The sequence below is a fragment of the Amblyomma mixtum genome, chromosome 5 (genome assembly GCF_055824585.1).
Source record: "Amblyomma mixtum isolate Tamu chromosome 5, ASM5582458v1, whole genome shotgun sequence".
In the NCBI taxonomy this organism is placed as follows: domain Eukaryota; kingdom Metazoa; phylum Arthropoda; class Arachnida; order Ixodida; family Ixodidae; genus Amblyomma; species Amblyomma mixtum.
Window position 1 is genome coordinate 185,559,970 of NC_143016.1, and position 7,053 is coordinate 185,567,022.

General features: G+C 44.5%; 1 pseudogene; it reads left to right on the forward strand.

The window, feature by feature from the left end:
• Nucleotides 1-395: 395 nt before the first annotated feature.
• On the forward strand, nucleotides 396-1,423 carry LOC149345113 (uncharacterized; annotated as a pseudogene).
• The last annotated feature ends 5,630 nt before the right edge of the window (nucleotides 1,424-7,053 follow it).

A 7,053-nucleotide genomic window follows, 5' to 3' on the forward strand; every position in this document is an offset into this window, starting at 1 on the left:
CAGGTGGCCAAAGTTGTGGTTATTTATAAAAAAGGTGATAAAAACGTTCGAGGAAATTACAGGCCAATATCTGTACTACCTTTTTTCTCCAAGGGGCTAGAGCGAATAATGCATCGACGTTACTACAATTTCCTACAGAAGCACTGCGTAATAGCCAACTGTCAGTATGCATTCACAAAGCATAGATCAACTGAGCATGCTCTGCTTGATCAAAAAGAATACATATTAAATAACTTCGAAGCTCAACACCTCACCTTAGGCGTCTTTGTAGACTTTAGCAAAGCATTCGATACACTGAATCACGAAACTCTGTTTAAAAAACTCGATCACTACGGTATACGTGGCCACGCCCTCTGTCTCATTCAATCGTATTGCAGTGCTCGTCGCCAGTATGTTGCTTTAAATCACTGCTCTTCGGACTTGTTAGCAATCACAAACGGCGTGCCCCAGGGCAGCCTTCTGGGGCCGCTCCTATTCAACATATATATTAATGACGTATGCAACATCAGTAACTTAGTTAAATACATCATATATGCTGACGACACCAGTCTATTTTTGTCCTCACCTGACATCAAAGAACTAACTAGCACCGCAAATACAGTTTTGTCATCATTATCTGAGTGGTCATCTTTGAACTCATTAAAAATAAACAAACTAAAAACTAAAGCTTTATTGTTCCATCCGAAGGGGCAGCATATAGGCAGTGTGCCACCACTCTATTTCGACAACGCCCCCATTGAGTACGTGGAAACCTTCACATTACTCGGAGTGGTATTTACTGCTACTATGTCGTGGGACGCTCATGTAAGCAAAGTGTGCCTATCCCTTTCCAGATATATTGGGATAATTTCGCGGAATAAACATATTTTACCCGCCAAAACTAAGCTGAATCTGTACTATGCGTTCTTTTATTCTTAAGTATCGTATTGCTTCCTTGTATGGGGACAAACCACAGCATCTAACATCCAGAAGCTTCTAGTACTGCAAAAAAGAATACTTCGCGTAATTGCTAATGTACCGTATGATGCTCCGACACGTCCTATCTACCAGCAATACAGAATGATACCCGTAACAAGAATGTTCGATTACAGGTTTGCATCCTTCTATAAAAAAATAATAGCCGAAGACGACACATTTCTTTCTAGCATTGTGACACTTACACCACATCGGACACCGTATACGACACGACAGCGTATCATCTATTCATTACCACGATACATTTCTTTCTAGCATTGTGACACTTACACCACATCGGACACCGTATACGACACGACAGCGTATCATCTATTCATTACCACGATGCAGAACAAAGTATGGCTTTTCCACACTAAAATACATTCTTCCCAAATACTTGAACACGCCCTTTTACGACATGTTGCTCAGCATGTCTGTCTCGGCTATTCGAAATGTATTTGCAAGCTAGGTCCCACAGTATGCGTACCCATGTATAGAATTCTATTGCATTGAACCGTAAATGTTGTGTAAAACCTTTATTCTGTTGTGCGGAAACACTACTTGTCCATGCAAAATAAAAACAGTTTCCTTTCATGCATGTATTTAAAAAAAAAAGTTTCTTTTTATGCACGTGTTTAAAAGAAATGTTACCTTTTATGCATATATTTACATGTCTTGTCTTTCCGTGTACCTTGCGTTTTTACCAGTGTATGAAGTAACCATTATAGTCGCTACCAAACTGCCTCTTTGTAGGGGTGGCGAGGCTTGTCAAGCGGTCGTAATGACTGCTTTTTTCTTGCCGCCCTCAGTTTTTGTAAAAAAAAAAAAGCTGAAATAAAGTGATTGATTGATTGATTGATAGAGCTGTGCAAAATGATGTTGTTGCAACTTGCTGTCTATTCTACTTGCCTTAGCAAAGGAAAGCTTAAGCTTTTTCCGCGTGCAAACGTCATTTTGTCGCCTCATCTGGGCCTCTGGTTTCTCTCCTTCTCAGGTGTCCCAATTCCCGGCATCAGGGGCAGCACACCGGAACTTATAGCAGAATTTTAGTCAGAGCAGTGGAAGATGAGATTGACTGTCACCAGTGCGTGGAAAACATCAAGGTCCCGCCATCATCCGGCCCTGCCACAGCTGTAATCTTCAATATGTATCGCGGAGGACTGTCATATCGTTACCTCCAATTCATTTCTTTCGTCTCCGTGTCAGAGAAAGCAGCAGAAGCATTCGCGCCCGTGGACATTTGCCAAAAGAAACCTGTGTCACTGTTTTGTGCAAAGCGTCCTTCCGGCAGTGGCTCAGAACAAACATTTAAGTCACGTCGGATAAGTCAAACAGCATCTGGAAGTGGTCACGCGGCTTGTCCTCGAAAAGGTCAACAGGACTTTTTCGCTAACTACTTAGCCGACAAGGAAGGGAGAATGAAAAGAATAGCTCAGAAGCCAAACTCTAGGAAAGTGCTGAAAGTTTAATTAGTCGCACCATCGATGCGGGTACTGCTGCAGCTTGCATCGCTGTCTTGATGAAGGTGCTCACGCAACAAAAACTGAAGCATATCGAATGAATTCATTCTCGTCTCGGAATATAGAGGCACCAAAGATTTCAACGGGTATAAAAAACTAAACCTTCCAAATGTGATTTTCGAAAATTCTGATTAAATACAAGTCATGAGCAAGTTTCACCTCCTAATGTGCACACATGTGGTAGGCAGCGTGAATATTATAAAACTAATTACACGCTATCGCCGGTAATTATCTCTTTGTGGCTTCCAGAACAAGACATGCCTATATATTATAAGCCCGAGTCAATTTATTGTCCTTCAGTTACCAGCTGCATGAACCTATAAACAGCGACACATAACGCTTTGGGTAACTAGTTCTCAAAAATTCTTACAAAAACTATTTTACGCTTGCATTAAGCGTGTTTAACTCAGTGTGATATGAATAAAGTCTTGTGTGAATAAAGTCTTTAAACAACTCAGTGCCTTACCGACTTTTCTTAACGCGCCCACGATGCCAGCAAGTCCCCCGTATGCATACGCGCAAAAAGAATATTCACCTCTAAGAAGGGAAAAAAATGTCATATTTGCTTGATTCGTGACTAGATTTCAAAACAAATGCACCAAGAGGCAGTAAGAGGATAGAAATCATTTGCCCTAGCACATGCACTTCAAACCACATCCTAAAATTGCATGCGCGAAAGCCAGTAGCGCCGCGGCAAATATAAAACGATGATGATGATCGTGGCAGACGAACAGGTTAACCGAGCGCCATCAACAGCCAAAAAGCTAACGAAAGTTGGCGCATGCCAACTTTCATAGGACCCTGCTGTATGTGCAGATCTCTGGTTAAGCAGGTCTTGAAGCGAACAGCGGCAGGCAGCCCCCACGTGGTATAACGTCGACGCAGCAACACACAGCGAGGTCACGCGGGCGGCAGCAGTTGCGGCGAACTCCTCCCACAACGAGGTTGTCAGCGCCTCCCCGAAACACACGACGATAACGGAAGCAGAAGTGGGAGCAATACTGCTGGCGATCCAGTACAGCAACGCCCGTAACCAAGGTGTACACGTCATGACCGACTCCTCAAGCAGCCTGTCGGCTCGTACTTGCATGAAGAATACCCAAAGAACTGTTGCGCATAGTCACCGCCTTTATGAGCGCCAATTTCTCTCTGAAACATCAGATAACGTGGGTGCCTGGTCACGCGAGATTAGAGGGCAACGAGGTCGCGGACGCACTAGCTCGAGGACATACGAACCGAGCGGACTCCAACCCCGACTCAAGTTCCCTTCCCGAAGTTCCTGTCACCTACAGCACACGACTCAACTTCCTAAGATCACAACGACAACACTTCCCCCTCCACACAAGAAGCTTATCGCTCAGGAAGCTCGGGACAGGAAACAACTCCAGACCGGTACATTCCCCAACCTTTGCAAACACTACATGATTTTCCCCGATGATCGCTATAACGGCGAATGCCCGTGGTACGAAGACAAGCCCGATACATATCACATTACTTGGCCCGAAACCCCCCGGGCATCACAACACATAGAACGAAGGAGCAATGGGAGACCTCTCTGCTCAGCTCGGAGCTTGATCAGCAGCGCGCACTCGTTGCGCAGGCTAGAGCGGAGGCCAAGGCCAGTGGAGTCGTGAAATCAAGACACCACTCATTGTATATTTCTCCTCGAGTCTTTTATCTTCTTTGTCAATGAAAGTTTTACTACTACTACCGGCCGAACAAAAGCACGGAGCGATGCAATGGTTTGTAGTTCCTTCCTTCCCTCAAGAAGGAAAGAAACCTTTCCCTTTTTAGGTCACGTGTCTGTTTACTTGGATTTGCTATTTGCACCCCTAGAGTCGAAGACGAAGCCGCAGTTTACCACGCTTGTACTTTGCTGAGTGCCGTGCGGGGAAGTCGTGGCGTGCGTTCTTCTTTTTGTGCTGTACGGGCTCGCGTGCGTTTCGTATTGGGTTGTGTTCAGCGATTACTTCATCGTGCGCACTTCACCGATGTGTGACGCTGCAGTGAGGAACATCTTCGCGAAAGAGTCAGCGTCTGAAAGAAACAGCGCACGCCAGATCGTCGCGGCGCTGCTCATCGTACGGATTCTTTACGCTGAATTTCAACCGTATACATAAGTGCACTTTTCGTTTGGTCATACTGGTTGTTTCCTGCCATCAAATTATGGTGTATTCAGTAAATATGCTCTATCATAGATTGTGTGCGCGAGCCGCTACTTGTTGCTATTCCTTGTTTTCAACCATTCGCGTAGTAGCCGTAGGGAGCCTATTCGTGTGCAACGCACAACCGCAGGGTCGCAGTGTGCAAGCAACTTTCTCAAGCTTTCTTTCGCTGCAGGCACTGATCCTTCGTCTCCTGTGCGCAAGAACATTGCCAGTCGTCTCTTCAACGCAACGTATTTGTCCCTGCTCATGACCATTCAGTCACGTAAGTCCAAAGCTCAGTCTCCATTCAAAAAGGGGCGAGTAAATTAGCGTGCGCGCTTCTGTCGCACGCACTGCGCGCAGTGCTCACAACTACCGCAGCACTGTATCTGATTCTCATTGGACAGTAATCCTATTATAATTTTAGCGCTACAAAACAACTCCGTTTGCCAGGTCGCTTTTTGAGGGTGAATGGGCGCTGTCAAATTTTCTTAACCATGGAGTAGAAAGCAAACGTTAAAACAGCAAACGTGAAATGTTGATAGGCAAGAAATTACCAGCTGATTTGTGCTTTGCGTTTCCTAGCATGCGGCCATTTCATATATTCCAATATTCTTTGCTAACCCAGAGAAAGACTTATCATGCCAACAGTTTTACTGCATTCAAATGGCAAGGTGCGCATACTAATAGTGTTAAGTTGATATGTAACTTGCTCCTCACTCAGGCTGAGAACTAATGGTGAAAAGTAGACTTGTTTAGTTCTTTTTACTAGTGAAAAGATCTGGGCTAGTTGGTAACCAAACGTTACACCACAAAAGCGTAGTCTATTTCACCTCTTTTTGTGCTGTTGTATTCTCTTCATTTCCGTGCTCAATCTTTATGAGAGAGTGAGACTAAGTTTCATGTCACTCTAAGAGATATAACTGAAGTATATGTTATCCTCTAAGCTTTTCCTGTTATGAAGAATAAGGATATTGGTCTGGGCTAGTTGGTTCATTGTTTTTTGTTGACAGAATACCACAGCGCTATGAAGCATGGACAAAAGAAAACACACAAGACAGGACTGTGCCCTGACTGAGCCAACAAGAGGACTGGTTTCTCATATTGCATATATGTCATTTGTCTGTTCCTACATTGTTTCACATGTACAACTTGGTCCAACTATAGAGAATAGAAGGCGGCCAGAATAGGATGCTTTACAGTTGGCTGTTCAATAATCTTTGTTAGGTCGCAACATAAGCTATGAATGTCATCTGTTACAGCCCCCTTTCTTCACTCAACTGCTGCTGTCCACAGGCAACTAATATTATACGTATGCATATGCTTTCCTGAGCTGTGTTTAAGTGTTGCCTGGATTCACAATGGGCAGCTTGCTTCCAACAATCTAAGAGATCATCTGAAGCAGGCTGCAAAATTCACTCCTCAAGAAAGCTGTGATATGCTGTATCAATCAAGTGAACAAAATGAAAAATGAGAAGAAAAGCTATATGCGGTTTAGAGGAGGAAAAAAGCAAACATTTCTAAAATTAATCGATTTCATGTGCGTTTCATTCCTTTGTAGTAAATAGTAAGGCGGATAAATATGTTGGGATATTAACAGTGAACTAAAAGCATGCGTTTAAAATATGAAAATGCTTGATACGAGGTCTGTGTTTCTAACTATGCTGGTATAGACATATTTAGTTTAGAATTCATATTGAAGCGGGTAGACGACGACGACGACGACCAAGAGCGTGGGAAGAGTAGAAGACGACAACGAAGTTCGGACTGTGTTCTCGGTGCCGCTCGCAGCTGTTCTTTTCTATTTGTAAATATTTGTAAATATATTCTTTCCCACAACATATTTGGTGGAGGTGCGGGGTAAAAGTAGGCGAGAAAACCACAACATCGTCTAGGTAACAGAGGCAGGTGGACCATTTAAAGCCACGAAGAAGGGAGTCCATCAGTTCGAAGAAGGAAGTTCGGTCGTCGCCAACTCACTATTCTCGGACACCTCGTTGACGCTTCTGGTGTACGCCCAGATCACATCAAAATTCAAGCTGTGAAGGACTTTCCTCTTCCAAGGTCGTCGAAAGATGTGCGCAGCTTTGTCGGCTTGTGCTCGTATTTTCGTCGTTTTATCAAAGATTTCGCCGGCATCGCTCGTCCCCTCACCGATCTTCTGAAGAACGACACCCCCTTTACCTGGGGACCAGCTCAAGAGAACTCATTTTCATCCCTCGTCCATTTGCTGACCACTCCGCCCATCTTAGCACATTTTGACCCGTCGTCTCCCACAGAGGTTCGCACCGACGCCTCCGGATATGGCATCGGCGCCGTCCTAGCCCAACGTCAACAGGGTCAAGATCGAGTCGTCGCTTATGCCAGCCGCCTACTTTCAGCCGCAGAGCAAAATTCCACCATTACGGAGCGCGAGTGTCTTGCCCTTGTCT